Here is a 25,771-nt window from a genome sequence, read left to right as displayed (position 1 = left end):
GTCAGACCCCATTTCCCCTTCATGGGCTACAGGTCTTGACCTCAGTATACTGAATAAAATATGCCTCTTGCTGATTACATCAAGTTTGGCATCTTACAGTTAATGGGTGGCCTCGAATTCCTGAGGCTTGGGTGAGGTCCTCCATTCGTGGGGGCCTTACACAGGCACAAGGCTTTTTGAATCATGGTTCCATAGTTCCCCATGGCTGACCCCTGATAGCTACCCTGCTGGCCCCCCTGCTCATTTTACTTCTGCTCCTCACCTTTGGCCCCTGCATTCTAAGCAAACTAGTCCAGTTCATGAAAGAAAGACTTGGGCCTATTCAACTTATGGTGATGAAAAGTCACCTTTACCAGTCCCTCCATAACAAAGCCTATGAGCTTCAGGAAGTCCCATGATTGGGCCTTTTAGATACCAGAGAAAGACAGGGCATGAGAGGCCAAACCTACTCCATCTTGGGACTGGACTCCATCTTTTAAAAAGAGAAAAGAAACGAAAAGAAAGCCTAAGAACTTGACTTTAGGTTGAACCCAAGCTGCACCCAGGTACCAGGAAGGCCTTCATGGCCTGCCCTTGGCCCATACCCCAGAGTTACTCCCTAGCTACTTACAACCTAGCAACAGCCAATTAAGGTAAGTCTGATTGTTTCAGATGTACTTTCAGACCTTTTTTTCGTGGTCTTGCTTCAGAGCACCTACCTGTCAGCTTACAGTAGTTATTCTGTTAGATGCTTTCCAGGCTGGACAGACCCTCACTTGCTCCCATCTCCTGTAAAACCTTGTCCTGCTGAGGGTGTGAAGCTGCTCCACCAAACCATCCTGCTGCATCAGGGTCAGGGTCGGTAGCTAGTGAGCCCATGCTTGAGTTTATAATAAAGAGACGCTAGTGCGACTGCATCTGAGTCGGCACTTGGATGGTCTTTTAGGGTTTGTGAACATGGCGCAACAGTGCTTTGCTAAAACTGTTTGTTAGATCTAAAAATTTTCTGATGAGTTTAAAGGCCTTTTAAGTATAGGGCTGTTACCACCTGCAAACTGTGATGATATGGTTTCTTACTGCTTATACCTCATGTATTTGTCTCTTTTGCCTTACTCTAAGATTTCAAACAGTATATTAAATAAAAATAAGAATGTGGACTGGCTCACTCATTAATGATTTTAGGAAAAACTGTTTTCCGTTTTCCCATTTAGCATAATATAGGCCATATATTTGTCATTTTAGCTCTTAATGGGCTAAAGTATGTTCCCTCCATTCATGGTTTCTTCAGAGCTTTATATCATAAAGGAAAATGTAACTTTATCCAAGGTCTTTTCTGCATTGACTGATTTCTCTGTGTTGGAGTCCTTTTAAGCATCTTCTGCAAAGTGGACGCAATGGCCATGAATCGCTTTAGTTTATTCTTGTCTTGCAAGGTTTTCCATTGATTTCGAAAGATAACTTTGCAGGTTATATCAATCTTGGAATAGTTTTACTTACAGAGCTTGAGATACATCATTGTATGCTTTCCTGGTTTCTGCTGAGAGGTTTGATGCTCTGACGAGTATCATGAGTTGGCATTTCCTTTCACAGCATTTAACATTGTTTATTTACCTTAGCATTTTAATTATAATATATAATACAGAGGTCATGCCTACTTAAGGTTCTAAATGTCTCTTGTGCGTTATCTTAGTTGTTTTCCTTTTGGCCTGACAAAACACCATGACCAATGCAACTCACAAAAGAAAGATTTTATTGGAGCCTCACAGTTTCAGAGGATGAGCCCACGATGCTCGTGACGGAGAATATGGCAGCAGGCAGCCAGGCATGGCGCTGGAGCAGTAGCTGAGAGCTTACGTCTTTTGCCTTTCTGTTTATCTAAAATAGATTCTTTTTTCATATAACAGATTAATGTCTCCCCTTCCTCTGTTCCTACCATTTCCTGTCCACTCGAGCTCTCATCCAGATGCACTTCCTAAGAGATAAGAATAAAATATAAACTATAAATAATAATAAAACAAAAACTATACATCAAAGTTGTACAAGACAAATCAATGGAAGAAAATGAGCCCAAGAGAAGACACAAGCATCAGACCCACTTGTCCCACGCTAATTAACACCCTGAATCAGCAAGACATAGTCTATCGGTAGCACTGCACCTTTCCCTTCTACCGTTTTTTACCTCCTACCTATTGTTAGGCAGTTGAAAGTGTGGGGGGAAAAGGAACCCGCAAAGTAGCTGAAAGTCCTGCTACAGGACCCAGCCTCACAGGTTCTTTGTCCTGCTCGAAGTAAACCATGAAGTGGAGAGGCACTCCCGGGATGGAAATCCAAGACAGCAGATCCTAGGCTACTGGTCTATATTAGCCTCAGATTGGTGGAGTTTGCTTCTTACTACAGAGGGCAGAGCCATCAACTACAATTCCCTTCACAACATCTTGCTTCCTGAACTCAGTGTGCCCACCTCCCACTCAGAGGCTGTGGCTGTCACTAGTCTCTCTGAGTTACAAGTGTTTTATATTTTTAGGCCTACAGGGTAGGTAGCTCAGTCTCAAACCAGAAGCACCCTCTCAAGATAGTACCTGTGTAACAGCTGCTGAGATACGGGGGGATAAAATGTGTTTTGGCTCCAAAGTTGACCAGCCACACCAAATTTTCCATCTGGGTTAGATGCTTTTGGGAATTTCGAACATATCCTAGTGTCTCTTTGGCAGGGCCTCCTCCTGACATTTGGTTGAAGTTAATGTTTCCTTTCCTGACCTGGGAAGCTGGAGTTTCAACAGGAGTTGTTTACTCTTTCTCAGAGAAGAGGTTTCTCTGCTTTTCTGACATTTTATCACCCCCCTTTTTATTTTTAAATTCTAACACTCCTCCAATCTCTCTGTCTTGGATGGCATCAATCCTTTTCCACCCCTGGGCTTTTTCATGCATATAAGAAACAGCTTTTAGTCTATCATTTTACATTCAAAGGCTTTTGATAAATTTTTGGCTGCTCTTCCATTTGTCTCCTTTAAATGTAAAGGCGTACTGTTCTCTTAGAAGAAAAGTTTTATGAATTACATTTTATTTATTTATTTATTTATTTATTTATTTATTTATTTATTGTCCCATGATCACATGCATACCACACTGTGCAAGTGGAGGTTACAAGACAGTGTGCTGGAGTCAGTTCTGCCCATCTATCTTGTAGCTCCAGGAGATCAAACTTCAGCAGCCCCCCCCCACACACACACACACTGGCTTGTTTATATGTCAACTTGACACAAGCTAGAATCGCTGGAAAAAAAGGGAACCTCAAATAAGAAAATGCCTCAACAAGGTCCAGCTGAAAGGTGTTTTCTTAATTAGAGATTGATGGGCCCGGCAGTGGTGGCACACTCCTTTAATCCCAGCACTTGGGAGGCAGAGGCAGGCGGATTTCTGAGTTCGAGGCCAGCCTGGTCTACAGAGTGCCAGCCTGGTCTACAGAGTGAGTTCCAGGACAGCCAGGGCTACACAGAGAAACCCTGTCTCAAAAAAACAAAACAAAACAAAACAAAAAAGAGATTGATGGGGGAAGGCCCAGTCTATTGTAGGTGGTGGTGCCATCCCTAGTCTAGTGTGGTCCTGGGGTTTATAAGAAAGCAGGCTGAGAAAACCATGGGGAGCAAGCCAGTAAGCAGCACTCCTCCATGGCCTCTGCATCAGCTCCTGCCTCTAGGATCCTACCCTGTTTGAGTTCTTGTCCTGACTTCCTTCAGTGATGGACTATGATGCAGAAGTATAAGCCAAATAAACCCTCCTCAAATTGCTTTTGGTCATGGTGTGTTATCACAATAGAACTCCATCTCTTTGGCCCTGGTTTATCCTTTCCTTCTCTACCTGATCAGTTAAGTGCTGAAATTCCAGTCCTGCTGAGCCCAGCATGGTCCTAGTGGGAACAGAAAAACATGGTTCCTATCCCTGGACAGGACCCTGGTGTGAGCCTCCACAAGTGTTGATGGCTGCTGAGGGTATAATGCTTGTTTGTGTTATAATGTACATATTTTCTGGATTCTCTAGCAGTGGAGAATTCTTTCCTTTCAGGAATGTCCTCCCAGGTAATGTTAATGACTCCATGATAATTAGAAACAGCACAAGTCCAGGAGTTGAAGGTGTGGCTATGTCTCAGCAAAATGGTAAACACTGGGACCTTCAGGTCAGTCCTTAAAGCTATGGGAAAGAACTCTAAATACAGGAGTTCGAAAATATATAATTTCTCAACAACTCAAAAAATAAGTATGAAATATGAATTATATAAGTGGTTTCATGAATCTAAGGTAACAAAAGCAGCTGTGCAGTGAGCCAACTTGTAAGCCAAAATTACCAGGGAAGGAGATAAAGAGATTTAGGGGGTGGTGATTTCAGGAGACCCCCCACCCAGATAAATATTTTTTGTTTATGCTTACAAAGGCAGATATATTCTTGAGTTCAGGGTCAGTCTAGGAAAGAGCAAGGTTAGGCTCTGGAATGGTGGAAATGGTAATTTCAGGGCAGGGTCCCACCCTACTAGTTTATTGTCTGTGCTTAACAAAGGCAGACAGATTTCTGAGTTCTTTTGCAATGTTAAGGAAAAAATGCATGCTTTCTGTCTCCTAAGAATCAAAGGGCTGGGGTCATGGAATGCTGATTCATAAGATAATCAAAAGGAAAACCTAAATGACTGGATTGATATGTAAAATAAAGAACTGAACCTGTGTTCTGCAGGAGATGGGCTATCCAGAGAACTTTTTAGGATAAAAAAGAGAGAACTTCTTGGAGAACTCTCTCTCTCTCTCTCTCTCTCTCTCTCTCACACACACACACACACACACACACCCACAAGCACACATGGATAGAGAGACCGTTTAGAATAGCAAGCAAGCAGAATATAGACAGAGAAATCTCCAGAGATAAAGCAGAACATAGAAGCAGACTGGAAAAGCTGTATCAAGCAGAACACACAGCTGAGATCCTAGATTTGACTTGGAGCCGTTCTTTTTGATGCTCCTAGACACCCCTTCTCTCAGAACTTCTCCTCAAGCTGAGGCTGGCCCTTGACATAGTCCTTACTCTATTGTTCTGTTACTTACTATTTTTTTGTTATCTGATTCCATGGTTTTGAAGGACCCTAGGGGCTTTTGCGAGCCTTACACCCATCTGCCTTGGGTCAACACTAGTATCTTTGACATTTGTTGTCAACAAACTCATATTTTTAATATTGTCTCTGAGTTTTCCCTTTACTATCCTGCCCAACTCCCCAACTAAACATGTTTTCCCTTAGAAGACATTCATTTCCTTACAAACTTCTGAAGTGATTGACTATCTCTGTGTTATTAAACTCCACTCCCATCTCAAATTCATGTCCTTGTCTTTAAGTTGGCTTTTCAATAAACATTTTAATCATCATCTTTTGTACATTTTTCATGTTCATGTTGTATTGAAACATGTATACATCGTGGGATGACTAAATTTAAGTACTTAGCACATTTATTTCTGCACATAGTTTTAATATTTTTGAAGCACATTTTCTTAGAAATTAAAACAAATAAAATGTACTGTTATTAACAAGCTTCACCATGTTGTGTGAAAAATATATTAAATAATAGGTATTCTTTCTGGTTAGTTTTAAATTGCTATAGAATCATACATTTTTGGCAGGTAATATGAGATTCCTGGTGCAGACATCAGTAACTTTATTCCTCATAGCACAATAAACTCTGAGCTTGAAAATCTCATCATTTTAATTCTTTTTTCCTCCAAACTCCATGGAGACACTGAAGACATCCAAGCAAATGCTGCACACATAGTGGGGTTTTTCAGAACTGAGGTTCCAAATGTAAAAGGGAATGTGCCAGTAAACTTCGCAACCTTTTTCCCAAAGGAAGACAATGTCTTTATTTTGCCACCAAGAAATCTATCTGCCCTCTGCACTGGAGCGAATCACAATATTTGTCTTCTGAGGCTATTGACTATACAATGTCCCTAAGAAAACAGTCCAGAACAACCATTATTACAACACATGGAGAGATGCCAAATGCACTAAGAATTTTCTTTCTAGACATGCTCCCTCATTTCTGGTGATCTTTTCTTAGCCTACTTCTTTTATATGTATATGTGTGTACTTGTTTGGAGGTGTAAGACTCTAGCGAGCCTCAGTTTACTTCTGCTCCTATCTGTAAAGGAGGTTGCCTCAACTCCTGGCAGGGGTTGGTCAGAGAGGTCTTTCCTCCACCCATGGTTTCTCCTTTTGGGCCAGTTAGTTGTGGCCCATCAGGCAGAAAGTGTATCTGGGCCCCCATCTTGGAGAGTAAGTCTCACTTCAACAGAGGGTAGGGACAGTCTGGGATGACCATAAATGAATGGGATACCCGGCCCTTCCCTAGGTTCACTGTTCTTCAGGTAGTCCATGAATGCATTTTGGTGCCAGTGCATCCTTGAAACCATCTTTTCTTGGAAACAGAGCTTTGAGGAGGACCGAGTGTTGAGACCCTGTGCCCACCAAGAGTTAAGTGGGCTTCCCCTCCACTTTCAAGGTTACCCTGGGCTCAGGGAGAGGTCCAAACCCTGTCTACCCCAATCACTGTCTTTACCCAGTGCTAACAACTTAGCTGTTTGGGGCTGTTTTTCTCAAGGCCTGGGATTTCCTGCCCCTGGCTTCCATTTGTTCAGGCACTCTCCGGCCCAGCAGCTCCTCTACTTGCAATGTGCATACTGGTCCCTTTCAAGGAGTTTTCTGTCTCTCTTTGATTGGAGTCTCCCTTCTCTGCTTTCCCTAACTATTGTAGCCAGGATTCTCTGTAAATTCTTTTCCTGTTGCCTTTCTCTCATCTCTCTTTCATCTTAGTTTCTCTTTCTCTGCTCTTCCTCTATCTCTCTCTCTGTTATGGTAGACTTCTCAGCAATCTACACTAAACCCTTTAATGACTTATCTTGCAGTCCCTCTAGCCTCTGAAGCTTTTTCCTGATATCTACTAGCCTGGTCTATAACGGCCATAGTGTGTACTGACAGAATGCCTCTATGAGCCACTATGGGCAACTCATCAGATCTCTGCCCCCTTGAGACCTGCCAATGGAGTCTGGCAGTAGGCTTTTAGGTGCCCCTTACCTTCTGTCACACTAAAGTTCCAGTCAGATCTGGTCAGAAGAAACTTGCTATTGACCACAGCCTGGTCAATCGATGGTGCCCCCATGTCTGAAGGAACATTCTTTCCAGTATCCCCTCTAGCTCTTTGGTCCTGAAGAGCACTCCTGATGGCTAGAACCTACAAGGGTCTTGAGGAAGAAAGGCTTTTATCCATAAGGTGTGTGTGTGTGTGGGGGGGAAGTGGTGGTCCTCCACTAGATTTACCCAGATAACTATATAGGGCAGTTATAGTTACCTAAGGGATCCTGGCCTAAAGACTCTTTCCTCTACTTCGTTGATCACCTATAAGTCAAAGATCTCTACAAACAGCCACCCTACTCTAAGGTGGGCCATTCGGAGAAGCAGAGAGTAACTAACTTGCCCTTCTTTACTACTGACAAGCTTTCTCTTCTTTCTCTAATGTCACTCCAGTGGCTAACTAGGATGTTTAAATGGGGTAGATTCAGTCCAAAAATTCAGTCCAAGTCCAAGATCACAGAGAAAGGCAATCAACACACATAGACAGCTCCCCCCAGCCATGGGTGGGTCAAGACTTAATGCACAGAGAAACAATCAAGACATAGGAAAACCACCAGCAGAAGAATCCAGTAACCAGGTGACTTGGCCAGTTTATCTAACCAAATCTAACAGGTTCAGATGATTTGGCTGACTTATGCTGGACCAAATCTACAGGTTCCAAAAAGAGGAGAACCGGTCCTCCAGGATCCCCCCACCCCCTGTCTCGATGTTGAAGTACATCTACCTGCCGCTCCTGACCGGCCCAAACACAGTGGACCCCTCAAGCCCCCCAGGTGCTTGCAAGTAAACCGAAAGTTTAGACAGGCTCATAGGTTCAGACTTTGACAGACAAGAGACAGACAAATAAACCAAGGTACCTGCTCCAGACCTCCAATTCACAGCTCTCCCATGTGTTCCAACAGCAGGTCAGTTTCCCAACCAATGCACCAAATGTAAGACTCTTGCAAGCCTCAGTTTACTGGAGACCCCCTGGGTAGACAACTCGAATCTGGGGGATAGTTGCAAAAGCAAGAGGATTTTTATTGTTCCAGCATGCTGGGGTCATCCTGCATCCAAAAGGAAAGGCGATACTGGGCAGCTCGTTTGGCCAGTTTTTATAGTTTTCAGGGCAGCAGCCATTAGGCACAGTGTGATTGGCAGAACATTATGACTTTTTAAACTGATTGGTCTTTAGGGAATGAGGTGACAAGGATCTCCCTTATCTGTAGGTGGCAAGGGTTGGTCCTTCCTGCAGAATGTGTCTACATGCTCTGGGCCTTCCCCACTCGCAAGTGGGTTTCCTCGCCTGTAGTCTGAGGAGTGTTAATCAGCCTCTCCCATCTAGCAAGTGTCCCATGATCTTTCCAAAGTTCCTGAGCTGACCAGGAATGTTAATTAGCCTCTCCCTTGTTGGGGGGGGGGGGAGACAACTGTTCCAAAGTTCCCTGGTTGACCTCTTCATTGGCTAGTTTAAATTCTTAGCTTACAACAACCTAGAATCTCCTGGGAAGAAACTTACAATGAGTAACTGTCTACACTAGATTGGCCTGTCGACATGTCCGTGGGGGACTGTCTTGGTTTGTAAGTCATTTGGAAAGACCTGCCCTAAATGCACAGTGATGCCTCTGGTGGCAGCCCAGATAAAAAGACATGGAAGGTTTCTGCTTCTTTGTTCACTTGGCCTTCATTCCTAATTTGATTCTCTTTGCTTTTAACTGTAGATGTGATGTGAGCAGCTTTCTCAAGCTTCTGCCAATGACTCCCTCACTGTAACAGACTATAACTTGATATTTTAAGTTAAAAAAAAAAAGCCCTTCTCCCCTTAGTTACTTTTGTCAGGATAATTTATTGTAATAGCAGAAGTAAACCTAAAACAACACAGTCTTGTATGTGATCACCTGTGTAGAGGGCAGAGGTTAATGTTGGGTGTCTTCCTCTGTAGCTCTCCATTTAATTTTATTGAGACAGGGTCTGTGGCTAAGCTTACTGATTTAACAAGACTAGATAGCCAATGAGCTTCAAAGATCCATATGTCTCTATCTTCTCGATAGCAGGATTCCTAGTAAAACCCACAGTGCATGGCTTTACACATCGGACGCTAGTTGTCTGAACTCGGTTCCCTCTGCTCATTTAACAACTTTATTGAGTAAGGCATCTCTCCAGACCCTTAGTCTACTTCTACATGGACTTTGTTATCAGCATGGCAGCAGTATCTATAAAATACTGATTTTAAATATTCCAACTGTGATCTCTACCCCTATACTTCTAATATGTTTTAGAATTACACTGTAACAATTTTTTTTGTCTCAGGTATTTTAATACATGGGCTCTGATATTTCTCAATATCTACCTCTCCTACCTACTTCCCACTTTAGCAGGGCAATAGAATCCAGGGTCTGTTACTTACCTGCTTTGACTGCTTTCCTAAAACCTCACAACTCTGTTGAAGCTCAGTTATCTCCCTGGTCATATACATTTGATTAATCAATTCACTAAACACACTCTCAGAGATCACCATCTTACAACCTCAGACTTCTCACAAACTCTCATCTCCAGCTCACTAAACACCTGTCCTCATTTATTAATTTTGTCCTCTTTATTATCCATCCATCTGACAGAGGTAGTCAGCGCTGCTTCATCTTCTCACCTCTAAATCAATGTATCTTTCCAGACTTGTATTCACATTCTTGATTTTATTCTTGCTACAATAGGGAAAAAATGCCTATTTTTTAAAATAAAATTCTCATTCAGACACAAATAATTATGTATTGTATAATTTCACTTATTTGAAATATTCGAGCAGATAAATGCATCAGTAAGAAAACAGCTTGGTGGTTCCATGGAAGTGGAGGTGAAGAGTGATGTGTTTATAAAAAGATAGAGGGGAATATGTTCTATGGAGGTGTAGTCAGGTATGGGGCTCATCCTAGTGCCCTGTGCAGGCAGTCCCAGTAGTCACGAATTAGTGAGTGCCATGGCCAAGTCATGTGCATTAGGCAGTTGTCTTAGTTAGAGTTTTATTGCCATGACGACAGTAACTCTCCTAAGGAAAACACTTAATCGGGACCGACTTGTCTAGTCCACAGGTTTAGTTCATTATTGTCATGGCAGGGAAACATGAGACATGGGGCTGGACATGGTGCTGGAGAAGGTGCTGATAGCTCTACCTCCTTGGTCTGCAGGCAGCAGGAAGAGGGTGTCACACTGGGTGTGATTTGAGCAGATGAGATCTTAAAGCTACAGTGACACTTCCTTCCACAAGGCCACACCTCCTAATAGTGCCACTCCCTACCAACCCATTGGATAGCTTTTATTCAAAACACCACAGAAGTGTTCTGTGGCCTCTTCTCTGTCTTTCATCTCTCACATCCATTTCACTTCCTCTTCTCTGAGTCTTAACGGAGATAATCTCATTTAATGCCAAGCACTCAAGAATCCCTTGTTCTCAGCGCCTAGAGCAGGCATGAGTCTCTATCAACTGCCATTCACTACAGACAGAAGCTTCTTTGATATAAACTGAGTGAAGGACTAGTATTTGGGTAAATATTTAGGAGACAGTTTGACATGTCGAAACAAAGGAGGTAGTTTTAGCCCTAGTTCATATAACTTCTTCAGCCACGGGCCTTTGAAAAGGTTCAAAGCGTTGGACATGAACACCCCACCCCCACCACCACCACCACTAGAGTGGGCCTTAGATCTAATAAAAAATCTGTTGGTTATGTGGTTTGAATGAAGAATGTTCTTTATAGTCTCAGGCATTGATGGTCCTCATCTGGTGTTTAGGTAGGTTTAGGTGATGCAGTCTTGTTGGAGGAAGTATGTTACCAGTGACAGAATTTAAGAGTAAAATGTTGTTTTTTTCCTTTAGTTTTCAGTCTCTGCCTCATGCTTATATTACACACACACACACACACACACACACACACACACACACACACATCCATCATGCTGCTTACTGTCATGGCTCTGCACTCTCATCATTTTTTTTTTTAATCCCTCTAGAATCATATGCCCAAATAAGGTTTTTTATTATATAAGAGGCCTTGGTAATGGTGTTTTATCACAGCAACAGAAAACTAGTACAATTATCCCTGAAAGAGTTATGTTACTATTTCACTCCTTCACCAGTAAGCACCTCTTCCTGGCAAGTTGGCACTGTAGCATGCGAGGTTTAAAGCTTGAGAGATGGTTGCTGACTTTCCTCCCCCAGTTACTGGCCAGTAGGAGGAAACTTGCAGCTCAATTACAGCATGGTTTTTCTGTGTTCTGAGACCAAGGTGTGTCCTCAAAATAGGGTCTTACTAAATAGTTCTGGTGGTCAACCGATGGCAATGGCTGTAACGTGTAGAGTTTGAGGAGCCTGTGAGTGAAGCCTTCCTGGTCGCTGACTCCTAGGGTGGTCTTCCACAACTGACATTAGGGTTTAACCCTTTACCTCTAGTATTGACATTATCAATGCATGCATGGTACCTCCATTCGAAGTCTTTAAAATTGAGTTTTTAAAATTAAAAACAGTGGGTTTCTACATGGCTTCTTCACCAAGCATCAGTTTTGGTAACCCATTCCCATATACTTTACCTTTCCCCCATCCCTCCCAACCCTGTTTAAACTTTGCCACGTCTCACATTCCCTCCTTTAATTTTTTATAACATCTATGTTCTACAACCTCCATCTGCTTGAAGGTCTCTCTCTGCTCTTGACCCCTTTGTCATTCAGTTTTTCTTTCTTGCTCCCAGGTCTCTACAGACATTCCAATTTAGAGAGCCAATATGAAACATTGCAATATTTGAGCCACATATTAAAAATATGCAGCCTTTGATTTTCTGGACCTGGTTACCTCACATAGAATTTCCTTATTCACTTTCCATTCATTTTCTTGAAAATTGATGATTTTATTTTTTATATCCAAATAAAATTCCATTGTATATATGCATATTTCCATATGAATATTTATCTGTTGGTGCTATCTAGGCTTCTCCATTTCCTAGCTAGTATGACTAGAGTGCAGGTGGACACAGATAAGGTCTGTATAAGAATACACTCTTCTTAGGTCTTCAGATCAGTTATATGGTGGTTCAGTTTCTAGTTATTTAAAGTAACAACCCAAGGTAATTTCCAATGTGACTGCAATCTCTTTCCTCATAGCTATTGCAACATTTGCTGGCATTTGTTTTCTTGATGATGGCCTTCCTGACTTAGGTGAAGTGAAATATTGAGAAAAGTTGTAATCTACATTACCCTGATGGTTAAAGATGTTGAACACTTTCTAAGAGTTTATCAGCATTTTGTATTCCTTCTTTTGAGAACTTTCAGCTATGACCCATTGTCCATTTTTTAATTGAGTTGTTTTCTTGGTATTTAGTTTCTTGAGTTCTTTATACATTCTAGTGACCAACCCTCTGTCAAATGTATAGCTGTTAAAGTTTTTTTTCCCATTCTACAGGCTACATTTTTAGTCATCTTTGGCGTCCTGTACAAAAGCCTTTCAGTTTTAAGCATCCTATTTGTTGACTGTTGGTCCTGCTTTCCTGGACTACAGCAGTCCTTCAGAGAGTCCTTATCTACAGGTGTTGAAGGGTACTCTCTACTTTTTTCTCTAGTAGTTTCTCAGTATCAGGCCTCATGTTGAGGTCCTTGATCTATTTGTAATTGAGTTTTGTGCAGGGTGAAAGTTAAAGATCCAGTTTCATTCTTCTGCATGTTGATATTCAATTTTTCAAAGCATAGTTTGTTGAGGATGCTTTGTTGTTTTATAAACAAAAAATCCCAACCATTTTTTAACCATGATTTTACCAAATGATGACTCAGAAGTCTGACGCTGTGGTGGAAGCCTCCTGGCTCAGAGAAACAAAGAAAGCACCCACCCAGCTGACCGGCCTACTCCACTGTCATCCCAGAAGGAAACCGGCCCCTTCTCCAGGCTGTCTGAACTACACTTCAGCAATGTCCCACCTTTCTGTTTACTTATGTTCACTTTCTGTTGGTTGCTTGCTTTGCCTCCTGACCTAGAGTTGACTTTATTTAGGCCTTGTTTACCGAAAGCTCGTGGGTTGAAGGTGTGTGCTAGGGCTGAGTCACACCACAACGAGTTTTTGTTTGTTTGTTTGTTTTTGTTTTGGGGATTTTCTTGTTTTTTTTTTTTCAGTAAATAACACAATCTTGGGTTTCACGGTGTGATCAAACATCCTGCAACAATTCTGTCTTTTCTTGAATACATATTTTTGACATCTTTGCTTAAATAGCAGGTAGATTTTGGTTGCTGTGATAAATACCATGGCCAAAAGCAACTTGGAGAAGAAAGGGTATTTATTTCAGCTTATAGTTCAACATTGAAAGGAGTTAAGGCAGGTGCTTGTAGCAGAAACCTCAGAGAAACAATGCTCCTCTTGCTCAGGTAACTTTCTTTATATCCTAAGCCCACCCCTTCTACACTAACTGGCAATTAAGAAAGTGCTTTACTGATATGGTCACAGGTCTGATCAGAGTTATTCTTCAGGTTCTCTCTACCCAGGTGACTCCAGGTTTGTGTAAAGTTGAGAGGTGAAACTACTAGGTGTAGTTGCTCGGACTTATATCTATCTATTCAATTCTATTCCATTAATATGTCTATTTTGTACCAGTAAGTACTGGTTTTTATTCCTATTGCTTGTAGTATAACTTGAAATCAGGTATGATTCTTCCTGCAGTATTACTTTTGTTCGGAATTATTTTGGTTTGTTGGTCCAGAAATCGTCACTCAAACCACTCAGACTCTGATCTCAGTTAAGCAAGCATAGTTTACTGAACACACACATCAAGAATGACTGACTGATCAGAGGTACAGTCTTAGACTCAAAAGACTATGTCCCTCGCTGGGCAGTGGTGGCGCACGCCTTTAATCCTAGCACTTGGGAGGCAGAGGCAGGCGGATTTCTGAGTTCGAGGACAGCCTGGTCTACAGAGTGAGTTCCAGGACAGCCAGGACTATACAGAGAAACTCTGTCTTGAAAAACAAAACAAAACAAAACAAAACAAAACCCCCCAAAAAGACTATGTCCCTCAATGTTTTCCAGGGATGGTTTGTAAAGTCAAAACCCACAATGAGTTCATGTGCAGGTGCAGGAAGCACTGCCCAGTGATTGGATCTGACTCAGGTTATTTGGTTGGCTTGACAAAACAGATCTAACTGCCCTTTATTCTGAGTGGTTCTAGGTGGAGCTTATGGTTGTGGAATTTCTTAAGAAAACCCCAGAATATTACAGGATCTGTGGTCAACTTCAGCAATAATGTGAAATGACTGGCAGGCATGAAATAAAATGGCTACAGTTATGTCAGGGAAGCTAACTTCAACAAGGTTATCTTTGGTCTTGTGGTTCTGTAAACTTTGTAGGATTTTTTTCTATGTCTACGAACAACTGCCTTGGAATTTTTACTGAGTTATGAGGGAGCACTAAACTTGTAGTTTAATTTTGGTCAAATAGATAATTGTTTCATGGTATTAAGTCTTTCAATTCATGAAAGTTTTTCCATTTTTTAGTATTTTCCTTGATTTCTCTTTCCCATGTCTGAAAGTTTATGTTATAGAAGTTTTTAAGTTTCCTTGGTTATATTTATGTTTCTGTGTATTTTATTATTTTTGTGGCAGTTGTGAGTGGGATTATTCCCCTGATTTCTTCTTCAAATATATATATATATATATATATATATATATATATATATATGATATATTTGATATATATGGGGTGTGTGTGTGTGTGTGTGTGTGTGTGTGTATTTTGATGGTAGGGCAATGTCTGTGTAACTCTGGTTGGCCTGAAATAACTGGCTTTATAGACCAAGCTGGTCTCATACCCTCAAAAATTCACCTCTCTACTTCCCAAGTGCTGGAATTAGAATCACAGGCTAGGGAAAGCTACTGACTTTTGTATTGTGTAGTGTTTTGGATTTCTCATTTATAAAATCTTATCATTTGCAAACTGAGACACTTTGATTTCTTCTTTTTTTATTTGTAACCTTTCAGTGTCTATTCTTATTGATCTACCTAAGCTTCAAGCACAATATTGAGTTGGAATGGAGAGAGTAAGACACCTTTGTCTTTTTCCCCATCCTAGTGAGAAAGTTTGGGTTTTTCTCTATTTAACATGGTGGTTGCTGTAAATTTGTCATATATACTTTTTTTATTATGTTGTAGTTATACCCTCTCCATCTTTAGCCTCTCAGTGGACTTTATCATAAAGAAATATTGGATTTTGACAAGGCCTTTTCTGTATCTATTGAGATGATCATGTGATTTCTGTCTTTGAGTGTGTTTATGTGGTAAGTTTTGTGATTGATTTATGTGTTTCAAATCATCTCACATTACTGAAATGAAGTCATCTTGATCATAATGAATGACATATTTGAATTCTGATTGCAAGTATTTTATTGAGAATGTTTGCCTCTGTTTATCAGGGGTGTCAGTCTGTAGATGTTGTTATTTCTTTCTCAGTTTTGGTATCAGTGTGACACTTGGTCACATTGTGAAGAACCATTTCTTCATCTCCTATTTTTACAGAATAATCACAATAGTACTGGTATTAGTTCTTTTGAGGCTTGGTAAAATTCTGCAGTGAATTTATCTACTTCTAGAATATTTCAATTTTTTATTGCTGCTTTAGCCTCACTACTGGCTACAGATGTGTTTAGTTTATTTATTTTGGTAACCCTCCACCTGGCTTTCATTTATTGTCCATTCCCTAGCAAAGAATCCCAAGATTAATAAAATGGGATGAGGCTAATTTTGAGATAAAGGACAGAACACTTACTTTTCCTTTAGTGGAAGAAATTGTCACCCACAATAAGCCTGGAGTTCTGTTAGTGGGCAAAACCAGGTGCAATGTCCGTGGCTTAGAAAATCTAAGTTCTGTATATGTATGTGTAGGTATATGTGTATAATGTGTAAGTATGTGCATGCATGTATGTATTCTATCATCTCTACTCTACCATCACCTATTATATTTCCCACATCTTTACGTGATTTTCTATCAGGACAATTCATGGAAAGAAATGTCAACAACCACTACTGTGTCAATAAGTCCAAAGGTTATTTCTTTGACCTTATTTGATTAAATTACTCAAAATTAAAAAAGCATTCAAAAGCATTAGCCACTCCCTTTTTTTGAGCATTAAGTCTTTCTAGCTTCTATGACACTATACTTTTGGATAATAATCTAATCTTATCCTTCTCTGTTAACTCTCTCCTTATAGGTAATCTTTAAAGAAATTGGAATCTCTAGAGAGATTGTGTCAGAAACTTTTGTTTCTAAGTATTTTCTCTTCAAGTGACCTCATGTAGCCTGTGTTAAATATAATATCCAACACTGATGACTTTAGCACTCTTGTTACCAGATGTAGAAGGAAACAAACAAGACCTTCCTGAGCTCCAAGTAACATTCTTACTTGGGTATCAGTAGAAATAAAAATCCACTGAAGTTGGCATAATTTTTTATAGCAGCCCACCAAACCATTTCCTCTGTTTATTTCTCTTATTTCTGAAAAGACATCACCGTCCACCCAATGGTTCTTTTTAAAACACAGGAATTTTATCTCTATGATTAGAAGAGATTTTCTAATCTCTTCATATCTTGCCAGTAGCACATAATGCAGATTTTACCTTTAAAATACATCTAAGTTTGGTCAACTTCTATCTATACTGTCATCGTATCAGTTGAGGCATATTATAGTTTAGATGGATTACTGAAAAGCTTCTAGATTGTTCTCTATTCATTATTTACCACTGTTTTCTAATAACATAAAGTAGACCATTACAGTCTCCTGTTGAGAGCCTGCAGTGGCTTTCAATTGCATGAAGAACAAATTCAATTTGATGTCATTTTCAAGGCTCAATTGGATCACTGTGTCAACACTATTCTTTATTCTAATCTCAATTCAATATTTATGACTTTGACTTTGTCAAACCTGTCACACTTGACCTCTGACTGTGCTTCTGCTCAAGTGGCCCAGAAAATGTGTCCCGTTTTTGTTACCCAGATTAATAGGACACTTATTTCCACATATTACAGACAGATGTCTTTAGAAATTTTATTCACAGTTGTCCAAACCTGGATATGGTCAAGATGTCCTTCAGTAGGTGGGTGGAAAAACAACTTGTTCTATACCCTACACCTGTTGGAGTAATGTTTTGTGCACTGGGTAAAGATTTTCCTTGCATTATTCAAATGCTGATTTCTGAACCAACAAAGATCTGGTTATAGACTGAATTTTGGTTTTGTTAAGCAATTCCTGCCTTAGTGGTTTGCAAGCAGTGTCCTCCATCACCTTCTGAAAGGGTTAAAATAAAAAGCCTATGGCCTCTAGTAAAAAGCAGAATAGTAAAGTGGTACTTCCGGAAAGAGAGGAACTTTGGAAAGGAGTCAGGTGGGAGATTCAGTCAGCCAGACACCAGGAAGAAGCAGGCCAGGAGGGAAGGACAGGTAACTAACTAGCTATGTGGCAGGACTTAGTATAGTATAAATAGAATAATTGAGTTACAAGCTAGTGGAAAACAATGCCTAGCTATAAGGCCAAAAGCTTATAAATAAATAATCATTATTTGGAAACTGAGGTGGGCATAGAAAGGCCCACTTTTACATATAACAAAACATTATTATAAAAGATAAGAAATTCTGTCTCAGGCACCAGCTACACTGTGGCTGTCACTATGGCTCATCACAAAGCCGCTGGACTCAAAGCTTGAGCAGTTCAGGAGGTACTTGGAGAAGTTGGGGTGCTGGACACGAAAGTGTTGGTAGCCTTATATGAACAGCCAGAGAACTCCACCAGTGCTCTGGATTTTTTAAAGCATCACTTAGGAGCTGCTACGCTGGAAAACCCAGAAATAGAGCTGCTTCGCCTAGAATTGGAAGAAATGAAAGAGAAATATGAAGCTACTTTAGAAGAAAATAAAAAACTGAAAGCGAAGCTTGTTCAGTATGAACTACCTCAGGAGGAGAAGCATGCTGAATAGGATTCTTCTCAGTTGAAAAGACACTGAAAACTGGTTTTGTATCACTTGAATAGTGCGTATAGTATATGGTCTTTCCTGAAAAGATGCTATAAACTTTTAATATGTTAAATTCACTCATCACACTTTAATGTTATAAATACATAGAACTACCAAGAAAATCTCAGTATAAAAAAAAGATACGAAATAAGCTATCAAGTCTTGAAAATATATATAGGATCCTAGGTGTGGTGGCACTTGCATGTAATCCAGACAGAGACTGATGCAGTAGCATCAGGAGTTCAAGGACATCCTCTGCTATATAGCAAGTTATAGGCCATTTGGGATACATTAGACCCTGTCTAAAATGTCATACTGGGGGAAAAAAATTTCAAGCTTCTATGGAACCTTAGATGAATATTTCTTATTAAAGAAACTGGTCTAAAAAGGCTATCTACTCAGTGATCCCATGTGCATTATGTTATTGTATTTGGGAAAGGGCAAAAATTATGGTGATGTTAAAGATCAATACATTTCAGAGGTTTGGAGAGGGGAGAGAAAGATGAACAAGTAAAACCCAGGGAAATTTTAGGGTAGTGAAACTATCCTAATATAGATATGGTGGGTACATGATTCAATGCATTAACAGACACAATGGAACTGACTTATGAATGTGCACACTTTACCCAATTTATGTAAACTATGGACTTTGGTTATAATGTGTCTTAGTGTTGTATTGTTGTGAAGAGACACCATAAAAGAAAGCATTTAACTGGAGCTTGAAGGTTTAGTTCATTATCCTCGCGGCAGGTAGCACGGTGGCATGCTGGGAGACATGTTGCTACAGAAGTAGCTAAAGTTCTACATCTGGATCTCCAGGCAGCAGGAGGAGAAAGACACTGGTCCTGGCTTTAACTTTTGAAATCCTAAAGCCCATCCCCAATGATATACTTCCTCCAACGTATGCTACAAGAGCCGTATGAATGCTACAAGGCCACACCTTCTAATCTCCCTCAAACAAATCTCTAACGACCAAGCATTCAAATATATGACCCTATGGGAGGCATTCCTTTTCAAACCACTAAATAATGTATCAGTCTTTTTCATCAGTTATTACAAATACATCATAGTAATACAAGAAACTATGAGACAAGAGTGCAACATGAAGTTGAGCAGTGATGGCATACACTTTTAATCCCAGCACTCGGGAGGCAGAGGCAGGTGGATCTCTACAACTTAAAGGCTAGCTTGATTTACAGTGTGAGTACCAGGACAGTGAGGGCTATTCAAAGAGACCCTGTCTTGAAAAAAAAAAAAAAAAACAAAAAACAAAGACAGACAGACAGACAGACAAAAGTGCAACACGAGAACTCTATAATCTGTTCAAGTATCTGTAAGCTTAAACTGTTTTAAAATGTCTAGAGCCCAGAATGGTCATGCATGCTTGTACATTACCACCTGGGAGGCTGAGAGAGAAGGAAGGGTATTCAAGTCCAGTCTGGACTCCACAGTGAGACATTGTCTTAAAATAAAATGGCTGCTGCAAAGAGAAACTTCCTTGATAAGGGGTGAAATCTGCACTTACTGTAGGTGTAAGGATAAGAAGAGCATAGTTAGGCATCATGCGGGTCCAGTGAGGTGGAAGTAGAAGGAGACTTCAAGACCCATGACTACTAGCTCTGGGAAGCTGGGTAGGTTTCTCTCCTGGTGAGTAGGGTAAGTGTGAGAGTTTGTGGTACCTCAGTATTTACACACTCTTCTGACAAGTGTGAGGATCCCGGTTAGATCTTCAACCTGACAAAAAGAATTAAAAAATAAATAATGATTTTTTTAATTTTAATTTTTTTATATTTTTAAAATCCAGACTTTATTCCCCTCCCTGTCTACCCCCTGGTTGTTGCACATCCCATACTCCCTCCCCCTGTCTCCAAGAGGATGTCCCCACTCCCACCCCCTACCCCACCAGACCTCCCCCACCTCCCTGGGGCCTCAAGTCTCTTGAGGGTTAGGCTTATCTTTTCTCACTGAGTCCAGACCTGACAGTCCTCTGCTGTATATGTGTTGGGGGCCTCATATCAGCTGGTGTATACTGCCTGGTTTGTGGCTCAGTGAATGAGAGATCGGGGGTACAGGTTGAGACTGCTGGTCTTCCTCTGGGGTTGTCATTCTCCTCAGCTTCTTCCAGCTTTCCCCTAATTCATCCACAGGAATCACCAGCTTCTCTCCATTGGTTGGGTATAAATGTCTGCATCTGATTCTTTCAGCTCCTTTTTGGGCATTTTGCAGGGCAGTCATGCCCATTTGGAGGCCCATGTTTATAAGCACATCATAGCATCAGTAACAGTGTCAGGTCTTAGGGCCTCCCCCTGAGCTGGATCCCAATTTGGGGCTGTCACTGGACCTCCTTTTCCTCAGGCCTTAATGATCCTGCAGTTCTTTCTTTTTTCTTTCTTTCTTTCTTTCTTTCTTTCTTTCTTTCTTTCTTCCTTCCTTCCTTCCTTCCTTTCTTTCTTTCTTTTTAAAGAATTATTTATTTTTGTATATGAGTACACTGCAGCTGTCTTCAGACACATACTAGAAAAGGGCATCAGATCCCATTACAGATGGTTGTGAGCCACCATGTGGTTGCTGGGAATTGAACTCAGGACCTCTGGAAGAACAGTCAGTACTTTTAATTGCTGAGCCAACTCTCCAGTTCCCTGCAGTTATTTCAAGAAGGAACAATTCTAGGTCCGAGTTTTTACTGTGGGATGGCAACTCCATCCCTCCACTTGATGTCCTGCCTTTCTACTTGAGGTGGACTCTACAAATTCCCTCTACCCACTGTAGGGCACTTCATCTAAGGTACCTCCCTTTGAGTCCTGAGAGTCTCACCTCCTAGGTCTCTGGTACATTCTAGAAGGTCCCCCCACTTCCTACCTTCAGAGGTTGCCTGTTTTGATTCTTTCTGCAGGCCCTCAGGGCTACAGTCCCCCCCCACCCCCCATACCTGATCTTGTTCCCCTCTTTCTCTCCCTGTTGCTTTTCTTACCCAGGTCCGGCCTCTACCCTCCCTCCCTCCCTCCTTCCCTCCTGTGATTGGTGATTTACAAAATGGGTACCATAATGTACCATAATGTTATGAGATTCTGTTGTGCATTCGTGAAGTACATGAACTCCAAAAGCATTCGTGAACTCCAAAAGACCACCAAGGATTCTTTTCCGATGCAATCGCATCAGGGTCTCTTTATAACAAGCTCGGGCTTGGGCTCTCTTCCAATCCAGCTCTGACACAGCAGGATGGTTTGGTGGAGCAGCTTCACACCCTCAGCAGGACAAGGTTTTACAGGAGATGGGAGCAAGTGAGGGTCTGTCCAGCCTGGCAAGCATCTAACAGAATAACTACTGTAAGCTGACAGGTGGGTGCTCTGAAGCAAGACCATGAACAATCACAAAGCAATTCAATTTGGGAATTTTAATAGTAGCTTTTATATCTTATATGTTACTCTTATATCTTTATCTTCATTCCAATCCAGAACACAACATTACATGTGAATTGAATATTGGATTGCTGACAAACTCCCTTAAATCTTCATGAAGTAATTCACTCATTACACTTGCCATGGTTTGAATATAAAATGTCCTCCATAGGCTCATGTGCTTGAATACCTTGTCTTGTTACAATTAGGTGGCAGAACCTTCCCCTAATGAATAAAGATTTCAAGGGACCAATCACTGGGCAAGTAGGCGGGTCTTCCGGGTCAGGAAGAGGTAGAGGGGAGGTTGGAGAAAGAGACTTCCTTTTTCGATTACGGGAGAAGGCAGCAGACAGACTGTAGGATTGTGTTACCTTTTGATTCTAAACTAAGATTGTGTGGTGTTTTCCTTCATGAGGTGACTCAGCTGGGTTCCAGAGACAGGTATGGCGGTAGAGTGTGGTGTACAAGAGTACACCGACGTCTGCTGCAGGAATTTGGAAGCATGGGGCTGGTGTGGCAACAGCCAGCCATGGGAACTTAGCATGGGTGAGACAGGCCCTGTCTGAAAGCAAGGAATGTGGTCTCGGCCTGTCCACTGGGCTGGAGACAGACCGAGGCTGCCTGCTGGTGCCTAGCCGGCGATAGGATGGGATGCTTTTGTATATTTCGTGCAACATAGTTATGGCAGGAATGTTATTATCTTAAAGCGATACTTGTGCCTTTCCTTTTGGCTACCAGACAGTTGAGGCAGTGGAAGCTAAGAATTTGGGATCTTCCCAGAAGTCTCATGCAAGACAGCGTAAAGCCCATGTTTCCGCTAGAGGAGGGTTGCGTTTCCTAGAAAGGGATTTCACATAGGTTTATCAACTTGACAGGGCACCCACACTTTTGATTAAGCCTGGTTAGTTTTGCATACCTGCTGCCCTCTAATTAGGGCCCGAGAGGTAGACTTGGAAAATGGGGAGAGGTCATTGGATCTCTGTGTTCCTCTTTACATTCTGTCCACATTGAATACAATTTTTCCGTCTTTGATTATTACTTGTCTAATTGGCCTATTACAGATGGGTGGCTGTGCCTGTTCAGAGTTTGGGAGCTGTGGAATTTCCTTTGCTAGAGGAAGTGGGTCACTGATGATTGGTTGTGGAGCCCGTATTCCACTTGCTCTCTGCGCTTTGACTGTAGTTGTCTGGCCACGTTTCCATGCTGCCTTCATCACCGCGATGGACACTTTCCTTCTTGTACTGTAAGCCAAGATAAAGCCTTCTCTAAGTTGCTTTTGCTGACTATTTGATCACAGCAGAAAAGGGCTATGTCATAGTCACTGTTCACTGGTTTTTTGTTTTTAATTGGTTTCCAAGCAGATCGAGCAGCTTCCTTTCCCTCCCCTCTTCCAGTTCCCTCCCTCTTCTCTCCAGTCCCTCTGCAGTCACCCCTCCCCTTCTCAGAAGAGGGCCGGACTCCGCGGGATATCCACAAGCCTTGGCATATCAAGTTGCAGTTAAGACTGGGCACATCTTTTATTGAGGCTAGATGAGGCAGCCCAGTTAGGGGGAAGGGATGGAAAGGCAGGCAGTGTAGTGAAGACCCCCAAATTAGAGAGACCCTTACTCAAGCCTCGGGAAATCGAGGCCACCCAAGAACTCTCGAAAGACACCGTACCTGGATGCAAAGGGCAGAGGTTTATTAGGGAAATAAGTTGGCGGTCAAACCGCAAGCTCTCTCACAAGAGCAAGCAAGGTTTGGCCCTGAGTGATGGGTACGGGGTCTTTTAAAGAGCAAAACCACAAACCAGGGGAGTGGGGAGGGGGTGAGAGGTTGCCAAGGATACATAACATGAGAATAGTGATACATTCCAAAGAAACCCACCCTAAAAGGTTAATGGCCATGGAAATTACCCAAGTACAATCATTTTCTCAAAAATGTGGTTTCACCAAGTCACTGCCCTACCTTGTCATTTATCAACTATTTATTCTCACTAGCTCCAGCCGTAAAGCCAAAGCTCTGTCATTGTGTTTTTACCACCTGAATGACTTTCACTCCTTACAGCCAGTTCCTGGAACTGGCCTGGCTTGACTAGCCTGGCTTGTTTCAGAGAAAATTTTCCATGTCCCTAAAAGAACTTAAAAGGCATCTATATATGTATATATCCTATAAAAATGATTTTTATAATTTTTCATTCTTCAGTAGTTAGAGACAGCCCTTGCTCCTGCCTTAGGAGTCACACATGAAGGCCCTGCTGTACGGCTTTTATTCAGGTCCACACTGAGAAAGAGCAGGAAGCAGAACAGAAAGATAGGAAAAATTTGCCATTTTGTGAGCAAGTTTAAAGTTGCAGAGAAGATGGCTGCTAAGACAGCAGCTGTGGTCATTAAAGAGATCTGTGGTACTAGAGAGAAACCACTCTGCACTGGGATGTCCTGTGGGTAAGATCCAGCCATCAAAGGCTCTAACTTATGAATTTGCAAATCCATTTGAATGGAGAGAGGGCAAACTGAGAATGCCACTCACTGCATAAAACAAGCACCTATTAAATTTCTCACATCAGCCTTAAAAGAACACAGTGGCCCATGCAACTCTATTCCAAGATGGCCAAGAACTTGGCAGCTTTTCCAAGTGGCACTAATTATCAGGCATGAAAGATGCCACACATTGCCTAACCTCCTCAGCTTTTTGGAACTTTAGCACAGGCATGCACAAACCCCTTCACTCCTGAAGAGGCCCGAGAGGCTCTTGTATGAAGCTGGGGAAATATTGGAGATGCTACAACTGTAGGACATCGGCTGAAGAAAGGTGAAGGCATGGGTGGGAGCCAGCCCATAACAAAAGGCCACATGACATAGGCAGGAGAGCTAGGGCCCATAGGGGGTCTGTAAGCTTATCCGAGTCCAAACAATTCCAGATATTGTATGTGGAGCTTCAAGATTTTGTGTCTGCTGTGCTGAGTTTCAGTGTTTCTCTGATTTGCTATCTTACTCTCTTTAGAACACTATTGTATACTGAAGTATACAATTCAATTTTTCATTTTACAGGGGCTCATGTTTAAGAAGTTAGCGCCAACTCTTTTTTTTTTTTTTTTTTTTTGGTAACTGTTTTGCTATGTATCCCAGGCTGTCCTGGATCTTTCTTTAAAGGTTCAGAATTACAGATGTGCACCACATAATCACATTTTTTAGTAGTATTTTGTTTCCGTAAAAAAAATAAGGATTCAATCCCGAGTAATGTAAAGCAATAAATAAGTAAAAATTTAAAATGCATTTAAAGCCTGAGTCTGTCACAAGCCACTTCAGAGTACTAGTCATTAATTATATAAATAATGAGTATTATGCTCTAATTATTCCAAATTTCCATCTGGTCATCTCATCCTTTTTTTCCATGCTTCATACCTCCTGTCACCTACTTTGTGAGGTATGTGGCACTTCTGGAAGGTGAACCCTTGCTAGAGGAAATGGGTCACTGGTTATTGGTTGTAGAGTCCAGGCCCATTTCCCATTTGTTCCACTTTACCATCCTGCCTTCATTAGCATAATGGCCGATATCTCTTATTGTACTGTAAGTCAGAATAAAGTCTTTCACTAACTCGGTCTGTTAACTTTGGTGTTACAACTTTACGCTTATCTTCTGCTGTGGGTGTAAAAACTTACTATTACTGATAATCCTGTCACCCCAGCATCCAGAAGACTACTTGGCATGTAGTGTGCCCTCAATAGATAAGTAAGTTAAAGTGACTTTAACAGCTCAATACTACATCAGCAGGGCGTCAGTGGCCTGTAATCCCGGCAACAAGGATACGGTGGGATGCAGGAGTTCCAGATTAGATTGGGCAGCATAGGGAAACCGCCTCCCTTCCTCAGTTACATCAGTTCCAATAGAATTCCACGTTACTCCTATACTTGGCATTAAAATTATCCCTGGCGTTCAGGCTTTTCTTTTAAATTAAATTCTGCGACTGAACATTTTGAGAACTCACACACTCTAGTCCCGAAGTAAAAAAAAAAATGTCACCGGCTTTAAGGCTTTTCTGAAACCTTTGGCCAAAGTCTTAAGTGTCACTCTGGCTCACTTCGCAGGACCTTTCTTGTTTTCGCAAACCACGCCACACAGAAGGAAACCACCGTCCAGTGAAGATTCTCCACGGGAGACAGCCAGCGAACCACACATTGTCCCAGAGTTAGCGCGGCGGAGTAGTCGCCCGCTCCTCCCACAGACGGCGACCGCGTGGCCGCAGTCCTTTCTCGC

At 41.6% G+C, this 25,771-nt stretch overlaps 1 long non-coding RNA gene and 1 pseudogene across 1 annotated transcript; one reads left to right on the top strand and one right to left on the bottom strand.

Annotated features, from left to right (window-relative positions):
* Positions 1 to 7,159: 7,159 nt before the first annotated feature.
* On the bottom strand, positions 7,160 to 25,727 carry LOC143443840 (uncharacterized). Its single transcript, XR_013113139.1, has 3 exons — positions 25,596 to 25,727; positions 19,663 to 19,871; positions 7,160 to 7,248 (listed from the first exon to the last, which is right to left on the bottom strand). It is a non-coding gene; the product is annotated as an uncharacterized LOC143443840 (long non-coding RNA).
* Positions 17,796 to 18,238, top strand: LOC117717288 (c-Myc-binding protein pseudogene; annotated as a pseudogene).
* Positions 25,728 to 25,771: the final 44 nt, after the last annotated feature.

Source organism: Arvicanthis niloticus, chromosome 11 (assembly GCF_011762505.2).
Source record: "Arvicanthis niloticus isolate mArvNil1 chromosome 11, mArvNil1.pat.X, whole genome shotgun sequence".
Lineage (NCBI taxonomy): Eukaryota > Metazoa > Chordata > Mammalia > Rodentia > Muridae > Arvicanthis > Arvicanthis niloticus.
This window is presented reverse-complemented; position numbering and strand designations above follow the sequence as displayed.